This window comes from Aphidius gifuensis, linkage group LG3, assembly GCF_014905175.1.
Source record: "Aphidius gifuensis isolate YNYX2018 linkage group LG3, ASM1490517v1, whole genome shotgun sequence".
In the NCBI taxonomy this organism is placed as follows: domain Eukaryota; kingdom Metazoa; phylum Arthropoda; class Insecta; order Hymenoptera; family Braconidae; genus Aphidius; species Aphidius gifuensis.
Window position 1 is genome coordinate 4763792 of NC_057790.1, and position 21009 is coordinate 4784800.

At 30.1% G+C, this 21009-nt stretch overlaps 1 protein-coding gene and 1 long non-coding RNA gene across 12 annotated transcripts in view; one reads left to right on the forward strand and one right to left on the reverse strand.

Moving 5' to 3' along the window:
* The window catches only part of LOC122851596 (ephrin-B1), a 509511-nt gene that overhangs the window by 314002 nt on the left and 174500 nt on the right, over nt 1-21009 (reverse strand). The window lies entirely within an intron of this gene.
* LOC122851599 overlaps nt 1-21009 on the forward strand; it is a 34208-nt gene that overhangs the window by 9301 nt on the left and 3898 nt on the right. For 4 of the 10 annotated variants that reach the window (XR_006373697.1, XR_006373699.1, XR_006373703.1 and 1 more), the window contains 12 exons: nt 157-3065; nt 3376-3693; nt 3989-4344; nt 4443-4639; nt 7883-8106; nt 8508-8715; nt 9276-9461; nt 10515-10628; nt 11021-11265; nt 11585-11644; nt 11727-11884; nt 18137-18428. This is a non-coding gene — a long non-coding RNA (uncharacterized LOC122851599). Of the gene's footprint in view, nt 1-156; nt 3066-3375; nt 3694-3988; nt 4345-4442; nt 4640-7882; nt 8107-8507; nt 8716-9275; nt 9462-10514; nt 10931-11020; nt 11266-11584; nt 11645-11726; nt 11885-12340; nt 12408-18136; nt 18429-21009 lie in introns of all 10 variants that reach the window. The other 6 variants (XR_006373702.1, XR_006373701.1, XR_006373704.1 and 3 more) reach the window with 6 other exon arrangements.

Here is a 21009-nt window from a genome sequence, read left to right on the forward strand (position 1 = left end):
GCTGAATAAATTTCATTATCATTATTAAATTTGTTTTTCCATGAATTTATTTTATGTATATAGAAAAACTATAGAGAATGATATATTATAGCAAATTGTTTTTTTAAATTTCACTTAGTTATTTATTATTATTTTTTTTTTGTATTTAATTTTCAGGCTTTAATGCAATTGTTTATCTGAGAACTATCAGAGAAGTCTTCGAATGAAAAGATGCCTAGGGGCAATCCTCGTTCCCGTTCACGTCCTCGTGATGCTTCTGGAGGCCACATAGTCATTTGAAACCCTTGTTTATGATGAAAAATTTCCAACCAAGTTATTTAAACTTGACCATAAAGATTCTTGCATTAAATCGAATCCATCATGATCCATAATTTGAAGACTATTATTACATAACAGTATATATTCAAATGTGTTGGGTGTGTCAGATTATATAATTTTCCATGAGAGAAGACATGAGCGTCAACATTATTAGCAAAGACAGTAGAAAAAAAAATTATTCAATGATGGAAAAAATAAAAATAAATAAAAAGAGAATGAGCAGTTATAAAAAAGTTCAACAAGATAAAACTTGAGTAAAAAAGATAATGCAAAGTAGCATTGAAGAAAGGACAAGGTCATTTTACATTATGTACTTGGTGGAATTCAAATTTGAATCGACAATCGGAGCTAGAGATTTTTTTACTTTTAATTTTTTGTTTTTTTTTTTTGTCAGTGCAAGTTCTCAGAACAAATAATTGCACGAGGTATTTTGCAAGGATTGTATGTGGTTGACTTCATGAAGTACCATGTTCCCCTCTTGGCTCGTAACTGTCGGCATGCACCAACAAAGTAAGTTGACGACAGCATAACATAGGACAGTGTGGGGCTTCTTCTTTCAAGGCAAAGTGGATATGTATTGTGCAGTAGTAGTGCCATGTTGTATAACTATTACTATAGGCATTTATACATATAGAGGAGGTAAAGAAATCCGGGCGCGGAACCACCAAGCCATTCGATAGTGCAGTATTGGCTGCTGGAACGTGATTCAATTTGGTGTCTCATTCCCAACAGACGATGCCTCCTTAGTTCGACTCGAGAATACTGGTATATGTGCAATACATTGAGTATGGCAAGCCTTTCGCATCGTATCAATATTCCAATAGGCTTTCAATTTAAATTATCGACGATATCAATGTGGACGGAAAAAAAGAAGAAAAAAAAAAAAAAAAACAGGAGCCATCGATCTACATCACTGTATCATTCATCCATCCACACGTACACAAAATGAATGATAAACTTATGTATGTTGTTTTTTTTTATTTTTATTTGATTTTTTTATTTTTCTTTTCCTCGTTATTTTTCGAGTTGATAGACTTCGGGTCAATGGTTTCTTTTAGTGTTTTTTTGAATTTTTTCTTAGAGAAAATAAATTTTGAATGCATGCTTAGCATATGCTTGTGAATTTTTTTTTTTAAATACAAAAATGTAATTTTCAGCTTTAAATGTAAGCTATCGTCATCTAAAATGTTTATCATATGAAAACATAAATTCCAGCATATTATGAGACAGTTTAGTTTCAAGTATATATGTGTTTACATTGACGCCATTAGCGTGGAACTCAAGTTAAATGTTTATACGATTGGATGAAGAACAGAAAAGCCAGTTGATCGAGCAACCACAAAATGTGCGAATAAAAAGTCCTAAAATATTTTTAAGCTGCAACTTTGTTTGAGGCATGCCAACATACATATATGTATATACGAGAATCGAGATAGAAAGAGTGAGACTAACTTGTGCAAACAAGTTCGCAGAGACGCGACAAGTTGAAGAAATCGACTGCATTACTTAATGGCGTGCATGGTCAGTCGTTTACCTCCATCCAGAAGGGTATATGGTGGTTAGGGAAGATAAAAAAAAATCAAAAAAAGCAAAGATGAGTGAAAGAGAAAAGAAGAGATAAAGAGAGAGATGAACTCAAGTTCCTTACAGCAAAAAGGCTAAAGGCGGCGCGCGAGCATGTACGTGACTCCCGTGTAAGTCAATGATAATTACGTCACCATGGTGGTTTCTGCGTGTCCGCACGAGGTCGAATTGTAAGCGTGAATTTTTCGTCATTTTTACTTCAATTACATTCTCATATCAATTTTTTTCTCATTCTGATGTTTTCATGTTTAACAATACCAACAAACATATATCTTTCAACCTTTTTTTTTTTTTTCAATAAATTAAACCTGTATGTCAAAGCCATATAAAAACTACACGCCAGATAAATTGGTAGAAAAACTTATTCAGCACATTTTTATTTTTTTCATTTTATTATACGTATATTATTTTATAAATTTTTTTTATTTTTTCATTTTAATTTTGAATATGCATCGTTATATACAGACTTTATTCAGTGGTCAACAAAATGCATAAACATTTGTAGAGAGATAATAGTTTTTTCCGGATATAGAGAATATGAATTAATCAAGGGGTTATAAATGATTAAATTTACAGTGATGACACAACCAGGAATGTATGGTTTACAGTATTCAATAATTCACAGTGTACAAGGACAAAATAAACTTGATATACCTTTTCATGGATAACGTGATTGAGTGTAGACGCACATATATGGTTAATATCTGTGTGCGGTTTTTTTTTTAATTTTTATTTTTTACTATTTGGATAGAGACGATCTAAAAATTCAGCATCGCACCGATTCTTTCCTTTTGAAAGATGAAAAAATAAAATAAAAAATAAATAAATACCTGTTTGTTATCTTAATGGGATGAAGAAGAACAAAAAAGCACTCTGACGCCTTGAGACTAAAAATTTGTTGTGACTATATACATACAGGTATATTGTTGAAGTAAATATATATATTTCTGGGCTGTTAAAGATGGCTTTATACGGTTTGGCGACGGGTTTCGATAAATTAACAACTTTTACGATCAAATGATATTCAATAATAACAAACAGCCCACTGCATTATGCTATCATTATAGTCTATTTTATGGATTTGGCCTGGGCGTATTTACGATCAACCATTAATTCACGGATTTTGCAACAAAACTTTGTCTGCAACTCAATCGTTGTATATGGTATTTTTAAAATTTTTTTATCTTATATTTATTTTTGTTTATTTTTTGATTCAATATTCAATAACCAATATATATATAATCGCATATCAGTGATTATTATTAATGAAATAAAATTCAATAATCATGAATTGTCAGTAAGCCATTTACACGGGGTATAATAAAAATGAATAAAAATAATTATTGTCAAACTGATATGAGTATTAGAATTGAGTTGAAATTCTTTATTATTTTGAAAAAATGGAAAGAAAAAAAACTCTTGTTTTAGAGTGGATTATAATGTGTATATATGATATTATATGGATGTTGAAAGGTGCGTCAAATGCAAGTGCCCACCGGGGTGTTGGGCGCGTGTTAATGTTGTACGAGCCTGACTTGGTCGTTCTTCCACATTCTTCGATCCTGTACCATTTTGCTGGTATCGCGGTTAACAACCAAGTAGTAAGAAGCAAAGAATTGCAAGGTAGTAGAGCGAGGACAAGACGCCAACTGCAGCTGAGAAATAAAAAGAAACAAATAATCAGGATATTATGGTATGAAGATACTGCTGTTGGCTTGTTGATGATGGTCGAACCCTTTATATTTCAAATGTGTGTTGGTCCAGTACAACACGATGGACGAATCATTGTAGGTATGTATTATACGGCGCTTTAAGGACCAGCAGAAGCCACTTTTTCTTGACTTGACACATTTTTCAAAGGCTCGTTGACAGCTATTCCAAGTCATCTTCTTTTTCTTATTCTGCTTCTTTATGTTTTTTTTCACTTTTGCCATGTTTATCCAACATCAAACTACCCCCGTTTAGTAGCAGCACCCTTTCTCTCTTATAATTTTATCTGTCTTGTTCTTTATTTTTTTTTTTTTTACATCTCTTTTATTTTATTTTCTCATTTATTTATTTTTTTTTAACCTTGTTGTTGTTGCAGACTGGACGACGTGTGGAGATGCTGATGGAGGTAAAACCAGAGGTCACCGACTCTCGGATTTTGTATTTTCTCATTAAAAATAAAAATAAAAAAAAAAACAGAAAAACTACATTACTACCCTTTGGAATGAATATTCTGACTTTATAAATTACATGGAATGATAAAAAAAAAAAAACAACAAAAAGCTGCTGAGTTTTCGTGCTTTGGATGCATACACAATGTAGTTCATGACTACTAATCGAGTCGTGTCAGTTAGGTTTACTCGGTTTCTTTCATGGTGTTAATGAAAACATTTCGAAGTAAGAAATAATTTAAATCAGTACATGAGAACATTAGTTTACAAAAAAAAAAACAAGGTAACACAATATTTTATTTTACTGTTTTCTTCATCTATCTTGTTTAAATAAATTCATTGTCTTAATATAAATACATGTATGTTTTTTTTCTCTCAAAGGTATATGGATTTCTTGGAGTAAATAGTATCGGCCCTGGTTCACATTTGCCAAGAGCATAATGCACCGCTCGAAACAGTTTATACATACGATCTGTTTTTCCATCACGAAAAATAAAACAAAATACAAAAATCTCGCGCCCCAACGGTGCATTTATAATATACACGCAAGGGCATGTGTATCCATACAGACAACGAAGGTATGAACTTTAACAAGTACACATACCTAGATGTTCATGTATTTGTATGTATGAAGGCAAAAGCAGTCACGCACTATCTACCATCTGGTATAAATCAACTCGATGCTCGTTCTTAGACTTTTCGCCCTCTTGCTTCCAACTCTCATATTGCCTATATGCTGTATGCAATGCACAAGAAATACTCATGATGCTATGGATCCACCTTTGAAAGACCTTCTATATTTTACCTTGGAGTGAGTACACCGCTATCCTGAATGATCTGAGGATTATTAATTCAACTTGGCATATCCACCTTACACCTCGATCGTTCGAACCAACCCTTTTCTTATTTTGTCTTATTATATTCACTCTTGTGATTTTAACTTTAGGATCATTTTCAACTTCATATAAATATCCATATATATATCCAGATAATATTATTTATTATTCTTATCAGAGTCTAGTTTCAAATGTATAAAATATCTCTGCTTAGTTTTAATTCACTCAATGCTTCTGGAATTAATTTTACAAGTTAAAAACTATTTTTTTTTTTTTTCTAAAGATATATTTTTTCATATTTTTATTTTGATCAAATCAGGTGACTTTTTCATTCACAATAGATAATACTTGGTAATGTATGAGTTTTCTGTTGGCAAAAAAAAAAAAAGAAATATTCCAATGCTAGATCGGATAAGAATGGACGTGTAACAAAGGAATTTTGTACTTTTGTAAAGGTCTGAACACCATTGCTTACGACTTACGAGTATCGATTTTATGACTTCAAAAAAAAAAAATAATATAGTTTGTATATTATATATATAAAAAAAATACTATCGTGAATATATCAGAGCATGTGTGTATGTGTGTTACACTGTGAAAAGTAGATCCCCGTTTGAATCTGAAGGGCGATAAATTTAACGAGCATTTTCTCTATACGCCTCGAAGCTCATGGATAAATCCAGATCTCCCATATATGTATATATTTTAATATACAGAAGATCGTTATGATTCATGATCACGCGCGTATGCCTAAACATATGTATATATATACGTATGTGTATACATTACAGGCGTCTTCACCTTGTTTTGCTTTTTGACATGCTGTTTGTTTCCAACTTCTCTACTCAATATGACATACATGAACGTCTTACAGACATTTGATTGAAATCGGGGTACATATATTAGATACATATCATGCTAAATGACTTGAAATTAATATAATTCCATCTATAATTTTTTTTCATTTTTTTATTTTTCAAATTTTTCTGCAATGGAGTTGAAAATTTCGAGTTTTTTGTATTTGAAGTATTGTATTTGAAAGTCAGAGCACGTGTAGAAATGAAGCGTGTTATCAAAAACATGTAAAAAATATATAAAAAAAAATAAAAAATAAAATAAAGGTAAAACCTTTTTCTGTGCTGAAAATCATGGAGATGACAAGTAAAATTGCAAACAAAAATCACGAGCAAGTAAATCAGTTGACTGTCATTTGCATCTTTCGATAGTCCACAGCAGGAGGTTGTCGGTGAAGGTGACAAGAAAAGAAGGAGGAAACCGTAAATGCAAAAGGGGTAGTATATGAGTTTAAAAAAAAAAAAAAACAATTATGAATATGTGGAAAAAAAAGGTATATACATATACGTATACGTATATGAATAAAAAAATAAGTCAAATACTGACAAGGGACTGGTAAAACTAAAGCAAGTTTTTTATTATTATAATATATGTGAAGCCTCTTGTCAGTGTAGATGATTGGTGTGCGCGAAAATGGAATGAGACAACATCAGAGCAACGCAATAGCAGGAGTAAAGAGTAATGATGTGTGTCCTTCTCTTAATCGTACATCCATGAAACCCCTATTTGTTAAACAGGCTCATGCGAACGAGGACGTCGACGACAACGACGACGATGACCACGACGACAATGATGCATGGAGACCATCAGAGTTGTGTGTCCATGCCAGTAAAGCCAAAACAGAGCATGTATTCTTTTTGATATATACATATCTATACACCTATATATAGAATGATGTCAATTTTACGTGCGAGAGTTTAAGATACCTCTTAACTCTTTGAATTAAACTTCTTTCATAGCAGAAAAATAAACAGTCAACAAGTTTGAGTCTCTCAAAAAGAAGCATCAGTTACAATCGATGAGGATCTCGAATCAAAGTAACCGTCTCATAAACTGATGATGCTCTTTCAAATTGCCTCTTGATCTCAACAAAAACTAACCATCATCTTGGAATTCATCGGTCATTCTCATTTTCTCTTTCTCTCTAACTACAACCACACAAATATTCCCAGCATTCATGTCAGCCGAAAAAGACAAAATAAAATTAAAAAAACATAAATAAATAACATGAAGAAATAAATAAAAATAAACAAAAAAATTTTTTAACTTCCAATTGGCTATTAGCAAGACGCCTTCGGGGGATTTGCAATATGTTTATATGTGTGTGTGTAATTGTATTGAGGTGTGTTCAAGGTGGCCGCTAAAATAATTAACGTAATAGAGCAGTTAGGTGAGTGTCAGCATGCATAGAGTGAATATTTACTTGGTTTACAAACCATAAGGAAGAACAAAAAAATTTTATTATTTTATTTCTTTATTACTGTGGTGTGGTCATAGTATTATATATGCTACTGACATGATGACGTTCAGTAAAAGATTCTTGATGATTCATACATATATATACATATAACCATTATACAATTACATTACACTACATATACATACATCTTTGATCGAAGCTAAAGAGCTACAGTCCCTGTTGGCAATCATTGCCTTGGGCATTTTTCTGTTTTTCATTCTGGCATTCATTACCAACTGTAATTGATTATCCGTGAGTGCACAACGTGAGAGATCACTTCTACTACTATAAGATGATGCCAAGTGCGGACGTCAGTTAACAACCTGATGAATCGTAAAATTGTGTAGTTGGCTTGAGGATAAAGACGTTTAATCATAAAATGTTGGTGAAGCTTTCACAGGACATAATTTTTTTTTTTACTTACACATATCTACTATCGCTTGCTTTTTTTTTTTTTTTGTGTGGTCTTTACTGATAAAAGGTACAGTTTTTGATGGAGTTTACCTGTCATATTACAAGTACAAATTATAATAAATAAGATTGTGATAAATGCAGTCAGCGTAAACACCAAATTTTATAAAATTATTTTTCTTGATTGTTTTTTTTGTTTTTGTCAACTTTTATTTTAATTTTATTTATTTATTTTTTGTTTCAAATGACAAACAATCAAGCTGGGCACCAAGGTACTGCAAGTTAACCGACGCGAGAGTTTTTCATATGATTCCCAGATATGGCACCTGTCCAAACTCATCGATCGTAATGCTTCGCGGTGGAAGAAGTTGCCGCCGTGAGGGATATTAAGTTTCTTTTTAAGAGTGGCTTCCTCCATTATTAGTCCATGTACTTCATCACTGAAATTCCATTAAGAGTTCTTTTTGAGGTATGGATGTGTAGTGTAAGTAAGTCAATGATAAAATATTTGAATAATATACCATGATTGTGATTATGCAGATTTTAATTACATACGCACAGTCAAATATGTATATATAAAATTTAAAGCAGTATGATTCAAATACAAATTTCTGCATAATATATTTAAATATTTATGAATAAATAAAATTATTTAATTGACTGATGTGTAATGCTCGATAACACTTAATATTAATGTTCTACCAATATTTGTGAACTCGTCTGTAACGACTTGTATAACTTATATTTGCAAGTTAACAGTTTAAAAATACAAATTCACGAGTACTTTGGCTTCTTATACTTTGGCTACCACATATTTTGGAATGACTGATTTTGACATTTTATTTTTCATATCTAATTTTAATTATTTTTTTTCTTGTTCTGTAGCTTTCTTTGGTGAGGTGTTATATTTTTTTTGGTACTTATTGAGAGGCGGAGAATATACATATATATATATTTGCATCAACGAAAAATCTTACTTTAAATCCTTTGAGACCCAATCGGTTCGTTTCTTCAACCGAGGGCGTCGATACCAATTAAATTAAACACGCTGGAGGATCTTTTCGTGATGTCGGTTCAGGTGTATTCCACTGAGGTAAGGTGCATCAAAAAGAAATAATAAAAAAAATAAAAAAGACAGAGTAACGATCCTGGTGTTGGGGTTAAATAAGAATGTGCCGGTTTATTATCCCGCGGGTAGTTGATCTTCACAAGATGAGAGAAAGAGAGAAATACAACGAAACAACAAAAATGAGGTAAAAAAAAAAAAAAATGAATAAAAATGAAATAAACAAAACAAGAAAATATATAAAAAAAAATAAAAAAATGAAAAATGAGTAAGACGGGCATAAGTATATCCCTTCGTGAAGGTGTAAACAGAATAAAAAGCGAATGAGCCGAAAACGAGTGCCTTCTTGATCTTCACAGGATGGAGGTCTGTCAGTTCACACGTACAGTTTCATGGCACCCTTCTTATTTCACCTCTTCCATGATCTTTTGCTTGTATTTATTATCTCTTTTTATTTTATTTTAATTTTTATTTTAAATATATATTGTTTTTATTTTTATTCATCTCTTTTTCTACATCATGATTTTTTTTTTTTTTACCATTATCATCATCATAATCATCGCCATCATCATCATCTTATTTTTCAGAAATATCGATCTTGAAATGCGTGGGAGTATAAAACCTTGTAAACTAACAGTCGTGAGTTAAGGGGGTATGACACCTTGCGGCACCAACTTTTCACCCTTCGTGTGTAAACTTGCTTTAATAAGCCGACCGCTCTTTGAAATGATGGAAGGCCTATGTAATTCGTTTGCTTTTGAAAACCAGAAGATGTGAGTATATACATATATATAAATACATATACAAGTATAGAGTGCGTAATTACAATGTCAGATACAGACGATAATACATATTTATTTAAAAAAAAATAAAAAAAAACAATAAAAATAAAATGTTGAAAGATGGAAAGACGATATATGTATATATAGTTGACTGCTTCTGCTGCGGCTGGTGTTTTTTCACCAAAGGAATTCTTGGTTATTTGGTCTTACTTGAATTAGCACAGTAAAGTATCTCGAAGGCTTTTGATCATCAGACAAAAAGTCATCGTATTATTACAGCTTTTTTTTTTTTACTCTGATGCTGGAATAGACAAACAACCAATTGCTAACAAAACGAATTCCTTTACGCCAGGCAATTTTCACTACAAGTTCAAGAATTTTGGTGACGTCTGATCAAAAATAGAATTAACTTTTTCTTGTTCAAATGTGGTATTTTTTTTTTTTTTTTTTCGTTTCTTTATCCAAGTTCAAACGGATATAAAAATTTATTGTGTATACACACACCTTTATCTGTATTCAGCATAACAAGCTAAAATTAAAACACGATGAGTATTAATTTTTTTGTTTTTTTTTTTCTTATAAATTTAACAACATAAAAAGTTGTTGCCAGTATAATCGAGTATATATATATAATACACATTGTAAATTACAATATAAATTTATATTATATTTTATCAATCAAACATCAAACTCACGATTTTGTTATCTTTTTATATTTTGAGGCGTAAAACAATGCTAGCATATTAATTATTACTGTTGCCGAAGAACCATGTTATTTCGACGATGCGTGATACGACCTTATTATAAAATGTTATTAAGATGTGAGATAATTGGATGACTGCTTGCAGATATTCAGTGTAATTTTGGAAATAATTATCAGTGAATGGGAACATTTTTTTTCAATACACGATTTATTAATAAACTATTTTTTTGTTTTAATTTAAATTTTTGCCAGTAATTTTAAATTATATAAAAATCGAAAATTAATATCATAAATTCTACAATATGTATGAAGAGTTATAATTTTTTTTTTCAACATTTCAGGTAATGTGGCACATTTATGACACACCTCAGTGCACAGTTGGAGTGTATATGAAAGGATGTCTTATGCTGATGAATAACAGTCGGTGAGTCAAGAGCATGATGCAGAAAGACGAGGTATGAAATATTTATGGTCATTCTACCGAGCATTTCTATACAATCAGACTCCCGCATTCAAAATTTCAGTCTCGATATCCACTATAGATCTATGAGAAAAATAACTAGTAGGATTTTTTATTTTTGTTTTTTTTTTTATTCAAATAAAATTGTTTTATGTCAAGAGCCATAAAAAATTTTCCATAAACTGTGAATTGCATTTGATTGCTAGATAAACAAAAATAATGAAAAAAAATGAATAAATACATGTTATTATAAATTTAATGGAACTCAAACGTCAAAACATCATCGTAATAAAAAAAGTAAATATTATAAAAAAAAATAAAATATAATAGTCAGCTGTATACAGCCAGCTGCACCATATAATTTAATTTAAAATACTAATGTTACAGGAGTTTTACGCTTAATACGAATAGTTCATCTAACCAGGTAGATAATTAACAAAAAATCATCAAAGAGCTTGTTTGAAGTTTCGAAAATAATATCTTCCTGACATCTCGAACTCGCTTTAGTAAGAGGATTCCAATTGCTTTGCTACCAACGACTTGAAGCGTATGAATACCAAGCGTGCAGAAAATTAGAGGAAAAACAAAAGATGAAAAATATTACTGCTACTTTGCCAGTATAAATACAAAAAGTATGTATATTACGTATATATTAACAAAACAAGTAGAAAGCATTTGTCGATGACGTAGTGGTAGTTGGTTCTTTTGATTCATTAAAAATATATATATATATATCAATTTTCTCCTCATTTTCTTTGAAAATAAAAATTTATTTTATAAAGTATTTTCATTAATTTTAATTATCTTGATGTTAAATAAATCTTCAACTATTTTTTATACTATAGTTTTCTTAAAAAAAAATCTATTTGATATATACAGATTGCTTTATTGTCACAAGTCTAAAATCCATTAACACATGATAATTAAATGATTAAATGACTTTTGTTTCAGAATTCTACAGAGAATGTATGCAAGTGACAAATACCAATATTGATGATGTCAAAAGCGGAGGTAACTCATGATATTTCTCTGTGTTAATATAATATTTTATGTCTGTATTATATTGAATTTCCAATATTTTGATATAACCCAGGGAAGCTCATAGTAAAAGCGTTTGTTTACTGCTTCGATGCAGCGATCGAAACATGCTCGGCAGGACATTTAACTGCACAATGGCATCATGTCTATATGCGGTTTGACAGGATGAGGAAGTAGTGAAGAGACAAAGTCAGTGTTATAGTACAAAACAAGGTAGGATATATATACAGAGAACCTATATATCTATATATCAAAAGCTTTGCTTGGTGGTATCCACATTAGCAAAGGGCTATTGTCAGACCTGAAGACAATACTCCCGTCATTGCGATATTAATAATCTCTCGCTCCTTTTAACTCCTCTTTTAAAACCAATATGCCATAAACTGTGCGACGCCGGTCAGTATAGTGGTGGTTTAAATTAAGCAGTATAGAAGCACTTTGGAATAGCACACTATACCAACACATAACTAACCAAATATATATATAAAACAATGAACGCACTGAGTAAGAAAACTCAAAAGCTTTTGCTTGACTTAACTCAACAACTAACTTTTGGAAAATTGAGTATCGTGCAAATGCTTATAAAATCATACACACTCAATAATTTATATTTTAATGACAGTGTTGATATATCAACAAAATATATATATGCACAAACTTTCATGACAGGAGAGAAAAGGAGGTGGATCTTGGTTCTGACGAATTTTTTAAATCATGTCAAGGTGTGTACATCAAGGTAATGCTGAAAGGAGTGGAAAGAGTATAAGAGTGTGCATGCATACATTTAAGTCAGCAATTGCTCCAACAAAATTAGAAGGTAGAAGTGAGATCCTGTTGCTGTTTTGCCTTAGAGCGATGTATTCTTCTGGTAAAACTTGGAACATTTCAGACGATGAAAAAAGTATATGTAAAATTGAACATATAAACACGACTAATATAAGTTTACGCTCTGGTAATTTTAACTGAAAAAGTCTTAAACTATGTCTCTTATAAAAATTGCTAGCCACGTATCCTGTCTTTAATAAGGTCTTTAATAACGACAAAATGACATAAAAACGTGCTTGGTGATTCTTGTGTTTTGTGAAGTTTTATTTTTTTTCTTATTCTTTTTCATTAATGGTCTTGAAATCCGGTAAAAAAAAAAATTGTTAATATGAACTAATTTGTTCTGGTTATAATCTATAGTACTGTAGTTTTATGACATTTTGTTTTTTTTTTTTTTTACATTTTTTCAATAATATTTAAAGCAATATTTCATATGACGATAAAACGTGCAAAGATTCTCGTATTTTGCAATAAAATATCAACGACCAATTTTCTTTTGAACATAACTTATTGCAATGTATAAGTTTAAGTACGAGCAAGTGCACCAACAACATTCTTACATTTCACTAGAATTTATTATTATGATGCATCTGTATTTTCCGCGGTAATAATAATTTCTTTGTGAACGGCTCTCAGGATAAACCGATATGGTTGCCTCATTCACCGCAACATCGTATGGCTTCACGATGGTGATTGATACAAAATAAACTTATCGATTGTTTTTGTTTTGACCAAAGGTAAATCGAAACCATTTCTACAGAAAGTTGAGCTGAATATATATATTTTATAATATATAAAAATAGGTTATTTGAGTTGTATAAAAAACAGAGCAAAAAATAAAATAAAATTCAAGTATTATGCTCTTGAGAAAATCAATGTTGAAGGTAAAATGGATCAATTTTCGCAAATAATATATTATCCATTTTTTACCAACTGCAGAGAGAATTTTTTTCACATGAAAACTAACTGGAATTTCTTGCAAGATCGAACCATTTGCAAGATAGTTTAAATGTCGTTAGGGTATAGCATACAAAAAGGTAAATGGATCGTATTTTTGGCGATAACTCAAAGCCAAATAATCGCTTGAACGCGCCTAACTGATTTTCTGTATGCTTTGAAATGTCAAATATGTACGAAAGAGATCTAGTTGCTTCCAAGTTACGGCCAAGTCACACATCAAACACCATTTTCACCTAATTTAATTTTCGTATATCAACATGAAACAACTATATGAATGCAAATTCAGTGACACTAATCTGAATTGATTGAATAGACATGCAGTGAAGCTTTGATGTCTTGATCTTGAAGTTGCAGTGCAGAGAATTATTCACCTCTCTTTCATACTCTGTTTTAAATTAATTAACAATTATTCTAAAATGTCAAACAGTCCACAAACTATTGGACACAGTGTCAGATTAATGAATTTTAATTTAGCTAACAGACGTGTACTTGACTTGTAAGGAGGCAGCATCAGTTTTCCGATTAAAATCACGTCTTTTGGATCTCTTGCATGTTAACGTATTTGCATTTAAAATTTTACTTCATCTTGGATCTTTACGAATAAATAAAATTCGATTCGTGGGACGCATTAATTTGCCAGAAACTTGAAAAGACAACACGTCTTTTTCATGATAATCTGTTTTTAAATCAATTCATTTTGAAAATAAAACCGACGTGCATGCTACTGATTTCATTGCGTGTCGTAAAACGAATGATTGGATGTTTTTTTTTTTTGTTTTTTATTTCTTTTTAAACGAGTCAAATTGATCCAACACAATCCTGATAAAATGACGCATACATTTGTTAAAAAAAATAAAAAAAAACAACATCCAATAAAATTTTAAAATATTTATTTAAAATTATCATTAAAATTCAAAGTCCAGTGAAAATTATATATACAACTAAATATTCAACTTCATGGAACAATTTAATAATTCTACAAAATTATTTTGACAATTTGTATTGACTTGCTAAATTGTTAAGTATTGTCAGAGCTTTTAGTAATATCAATTTATGTAATAAAATAGCAATTCAAATGGCTATACCCGCGAGTATATAGAAACGTATAAAATTATAGTTGTAATTCATTATTAAATCAAATACCTTGTTTGCTAGCAATTTTGGAATAGTTGAAATATTTAAATTAATGAAGTTTGTGTGTATTGTATATATTCAAAATAACCACATGTATTCGACAATTTCTAAATTTGTTATTCTCAATGAAGCCATATTGCTTGATCAAACATATGTTATAACAACTGACAAATGATTTTCCATGGTTTCTTTGTGAATGGTCTGTGTTTATCTATGAAACAACCATTTGACATAAAACTCAGGGCCATGACGTAATAACAGCTAGAAATTTTATTTGTTGAATCAATTATTTTACAGCTTTTCAACTACAACCATAGAGCAGCATATAACAAGTCTACAATACTACTTGCGGACAATATACATTTTTATTAAAACTTAAATGTCTACGCACCTTGCTATATGCAATAAATAATCAGTTGAATATCAAGATTCATATATGTATATGATGGAAGAAGAGTTTGAAAAAGAAAAAGAAAAGAAAAAAAAAAATTTCATTACCCAACGGGGCCCCTGACATACCACGGTGTGAGTAATAAAATTGGAAGGTAGGTCTCGACCCCGGCATCGTTGGTACGTGCACGCACGAGATTGCGACGGGAGTTTGAGGTATTGGCAAGCCACGAACTTATGACGGTAAATATCGTTTTCACGTATATGTGTTTCAACTGTATATATATATGATCTTCGATGATTGAACACACATTATATTTTATATACATATAATATGTGTATAAAGTGACGGAAAAAATGACGTGGTAGTTGACTATAGTGATGTGGTGTACACGTGTTGGTGATGAGAATAAGTACCAAGAAAAAATATCCATGTGAAAAAATAAATTGCAATGAAAGAAGAAGAAGAAGACGAAGACAAAATTTGAAAATAAACGAATAATGATGAATAGATAAATAAAATGAGATAGTCGATAATAAAGGTGGACTCATTGGATGAACAAAAAAAAGGAAAAAAGTATCCAGGTGCTTATATACATTGTGAAACTGAGGTGCCCACGTTAACCAGTCTCCGCTGTATATACAACATACCTTGGGGGCTCCATTCTTACATCGTTTATGTACCTGTATGTACTAATATTTCATGGACGATAGTCTATCGTCAATCTGTAATATCTTTTATTTTTTACGAGTTAACTTTACCGCATGCATCAAAAAAAGGAACCAAAAAATTTTAAGCTCATCTTTTTGATGCCTGCAGACACTCATCGACTTTGATAATATTCCACTTGAAAAATAATTCGCTTCACCAAGTATCGAATATCGAATCAACAGTATTTTGTACAATCATTCTTTGAAATTTCTTTTTTTTTTCCTTATATTTATAAATTATTTTTATTTATTTATTTTTGAGCTTGAAGCTTTTTTTTTTTTAAATTATCTTGAAGCTATTAAAATTTTATTTTTACAAACCAGGGAATAAAAAAATCTCTGTGGAAATCAGTGTGATAATAAAGTTGAAGGTCGTGAGCTGCATGTGTCTTTAAAATTGAGTATAGATTTTTCACATATAAAATAGTGTAGTAGATTTGATCGTGACAGTACAAGTTGATGACAAGTTTGAAATGAGCTATTTTTTTTTTTTTTTTTGGCAAGCTTATTTTATTCTCGCTTTTTTTTTTTTTTGTTTAAATTCTCTACGAAGCTAGAAAATGTTTTTCTGAAGTGGCATATAAGCATCAAAATATGTTCTCTCTCCAGAGACAAAAAATACATCCAGTAGCTTCAAATGACTCTATTTACTGACACTTAAAGTTACATATATGTATATAGTGATACATTGTAATAAAGCAGCAATACAGTAAAAATATTATTGAAACTGTCATACTACCTTCTTTGAAAAGAAAATAACAATAAAGTAAAGTAAACTCTTTTTTATTATTATACTGATAAATTCAAGTGGTGAATAAGTTGGCAAAACAAGTAGTAAAAATAAAAAAGTATTTATGATGTATAAAAAAAATAAAAAGAAAAGAAAAACAATATATGTTTATGTATGTCGCTAAAGTTTTTGATGCCACCCAGGATTTGGCCCAGGGATGAAACCAATTTTCAACTCGTTTTAATATAAATCAGATCTCATTACAATCTTAAACACTGCCATGCATATTGCAATGGGGCGTGGGCACTTTGATCCTTTTTTTTTTTTTTTTTTTTTCATACTTAACATCCCTCTTTTCAGCTGGCAAGTTACGCTATCGTTTGGTTATTATAAAAAATTAAAAATAAATTAAAATATATATATACATGAAAAAAAAGAAGGAGGAAAAAAAAAAATTGCCAGTATTTATTCGACGGTTTTCAAATGGAATATTTTGAATGCATAGAAACAAGTTTAAGTTTTAATAAATCATAAATATATAAATATTATCCATAGCAACTTGTTACTTCAACAGATTGACATTAAAATACGGCACATTAAAAGTGACATGACTAACGAGTGATCTGGAAAAGTAAAGACTTTAAGAACGTGACAACGTCGACATTCATTGACTTGGAATTGCTGTCAAATGTATTTTTTCATTATTTAATTTTTTTTTAAATATTTTTTCTTGTATTTTAATATGTATCAAGTATCTTATTTCTCTTTCTCTGTTCTTTCTTTTTTACCCCTGTTACAACTAAACATGTTAACATGATTTTATTATATTATTCATTTTTTTTTTTTCAAATTTTTTGTCAAGTAAAGAGAGTCATATAATATTTATAAATATTTTATTGATTGAAATATATAAAGAGAGAGAAAATAAAAATAAAAAAAAGTAAATTATGAAAAGATTAATAATGATAAAAGTCAGATAAGGAGAGATAAAACATCTCTCTGGAGATCATGTCACGAGTGCAGGGTCTTTACTCGTGAGACGCCTTCGTAAGTAACCAATCTTCGTAAATTTCTACTACCTATATCACAAGCTTCCTATATAAGCTTTGTGGCCTGTTACGTCTGGTTTCTTCTTGGTTCATTGCTACCCCTAGATATACCTTAAAAAATACGGAGCCAGAGCATCCGATTAATCTTCGCTAATACCTATACCACGAGTAGTAGTATCTCAGTTAATCGACTTTGCTGTCTCGACTCGGTCACTTGCGCCCACCACGTTCTAAAATTTACAAGAGCAATTTGATAGTCCCCCAAAACCTCGTCAAACCTCTTACAAAACTCATCCTCTTACTCAATTTAATACTATATATATAATATATATACACTATCATGATGAAGAAGTAAAATTTAATTCAAACTCATATAACCGCATGTCTCTTGGCCAAAAGTAATTTACTATTTGCTAATAATACTTGAAATATATACACATTTGGTAATTGTACAAAATAAGCTTAAAAGTAATAGACTCAATGTCATAACTAAACTGTAAAATGTTACTAGCAATGTAACTTTAGTTTCAAATATGATACTATATGTGTTTTGTTTTATTTAATTGCCGTTGAATTAGTCATGTACAAAGACTATAATACAAATATCCTGACAATGAAATACACATAGATATACTTTGACTAATAATTTTGATAATTTATTTACAGATAAGAGATGGTGTGCCAATTGCTAAAATGTTAAAGACCTTTTATCATTGTGGAGCACATCGATAATCGATTTGTGTATATATACATATGAAACCTAGTTAAGTCCAGCCAAATATTTACTCGTTGTCATCGGGTACATGTTGCCTATACCCAAAGACTTGGATACACTCTGTAGACGATGTCTCAACGATCTGTTGACGTGTTCTCCCAAGTAATTGGTCACACATGTCAGGTGACAGTTTGATTAACCAATCAAGCAGTTTTACGAAGTGCTTGGCGTGCATATAATTTGGTAAGAGTCTTCATCTTTTTTATCCCCTTATGATAACCAGTCAAGGTGTTACTAATCGGTTTATTATTATTTTATTATTATTATTATTATTATTCATTTTAGTCTTCCGTTTTTATATTATATTATTATTTTTTATTATATATATTTTAATTCTTTTTTCGTCTTCATCATATTGTCAAGATAAGTAAAAGGTAATTCATTAAAATCACACATTTTCAATCCATAGAAATTTTTTAATAAATTTTTTAAATTTAATTATCTGTTACTGTCCTTCATTCTCATTTTAACGATCCCTTTCAAATCATCGTAACTGATTGGTCAAAACTTCTATACTCCAATCATCCACTCAAGCCACTTTTTACGTAATTTTTATTTCTATTTTATTTATACATTTTTTTTTTCGTTCCTGTATTGTATACTTTTTTTTTTTTTTTTTTTTAATTAAAATATTTTTTTGTTTTGTTATAACGAGCCAAAAAATAAAAAGTGATAATGGTTTATATATAGGTGATAAAGAACTATTCGAGATAAAAATAATAAAAAAAATTATCCTATCTACGATGGATAAAAATAATGATAATAAAAAAAAATATCAAAATATTCAATAAATAAAGGGATCTGCCCCTATGTTTTTGTTCATCCGGTTTTATTTCATTTTATTCAGCTCAGAGCGCATGTGGTCCCTCACGCCTTCAGTACTTTTTTGACTCGTTACCAGTTAGCAATAACATCAGTTATTTTTATCATCTCTTTTCATTCCTCTATCGCCAACTTTTTTTTATTTCTTTTTTATTATTATTTATATATTTCATAAAAAAAAAAAAAACAAAATTTTTTTTGACTTTTTATTTCGGTGCTGCTAAAGGGAAAACATGTTTTAGTACTTTGAGACGTAAAGATACCACGCGATAGCTTTTACCTCGCGTGTGTACATCTAAAAAGAAATACATATATATATAGTTATATTAAAAAATAAAATAAATATTATAACCTACGCTTGTGTTGAATAAAATAAAAAATATATTCCTTGGATAAGACCTCATTAAATCTTCACAAGGTGTCTCGATGAACAAATTTCTGTCGGATTCCAATCCACCAGAATTCATTATAAAATCATTATCGTTTTTGCGTGCAAATTGACATTGGTCCAACGAATATTTCGATAAATAAAAAATCAAATTTTGATATAAAAAGGATGAGGAAAAAAAAAAAAGCAATAATCAATATTACGTGGGAATTGATATAAAATTTATAGCTTTAAATTTATTAATATTTTAATTTTTTTTCTTAATTTTTTTGTTTCTTTAGTAATTTTTTATTTACGCTTGTATAAATATATATACATATATGTACATCGTCATCATGATTAACCAAAATGGAGTCTTTTCGTTGCTTACACACGTCTCGTTGTCTCGTTGTTGCTGCTATGCAAAACAAACGTGCTGCTTGCACACAGAAACGACGTTATCGTATTCGTTGACAAGCTCTCAATTATAATTGAATGCCTGCTGCCCGTTCAAACTAACGTTTGTTGTTGTTGATTTATTTTTATTTCTCTTTTTTTATTTTATTTTTGTTCTTTTTAATTTATTCAAATTCGATGATAAAATGGTCAAAGGTGCCAAATCGTTTAATGATACAAGTCGTTAATATTTGACATGTGTTGTGTTGTTTTCTCCCAACCGCTAAGAAATTTTTTTTTTATTTTTTTTTTTTTGCACACAAAACATCATTTTGTCAGACGAAAAAAAAATATATTCAGATAGACATTTAATATGAAAGGATGTGTCGTGCCAAAGCCTATTTGATACTTTGAAATTCAAGAGTGAGGTTGACATTCAGTCACTAAAAATTGTAACATCAATTTTTTATCATGCTTGAATATTATCAAGACGCACGTTTTACCCACTCCCATCAACTATGTCTATTTTATTATTATTGTTATTATTATCATTGAATATTTTTTTTTAATCAAGTCAACGATTAAAAAAGTAAAAGAAAAAAAATAGATTAATATTCACATTTGAATAGAGAGAAGTTTCTCGACATGATTAAGAAACTCGTCGGTTTATATTACGTGTATTAAATCGTGATCCATTTGCATAACATAAACCACCAAGTGTAAGATTAAAAAAAAAAGGAAAAGAAATTAAAAATAAAAAATTGAAAAAAATAAATAAATAAAAATAAAAAATATCAGAAAGTTTTCGCACGCAATCGGAGGCGCGTTGTTGATCATTTGACTCTATATATGTATATGAATAAATGTCTGAGAATGAAAAAGTAAGTGTGAGAGAGAGCGAGAGAGAGGCAAAGTTGATAAAAAAAAAAAAAAAAAAAAATAAAGAACTTTGTGCATATCTCTACTTTAGGTTAATATAAATGCCATATAAACGTGTCGTATATAGCACCACAAATGTGTAGCCAGTTCAGTCATAATCATAAATATCAGATTTATTGAGTTCGTAATTATCGATAATTAACATGGTCCGATTACAGTGGAGAAAGTTATTTGAATTCTTATTACCATGTTAGGCATATCGTTACCAAGTTGTCCATGAAACAAGCTTCGAGTATTTTT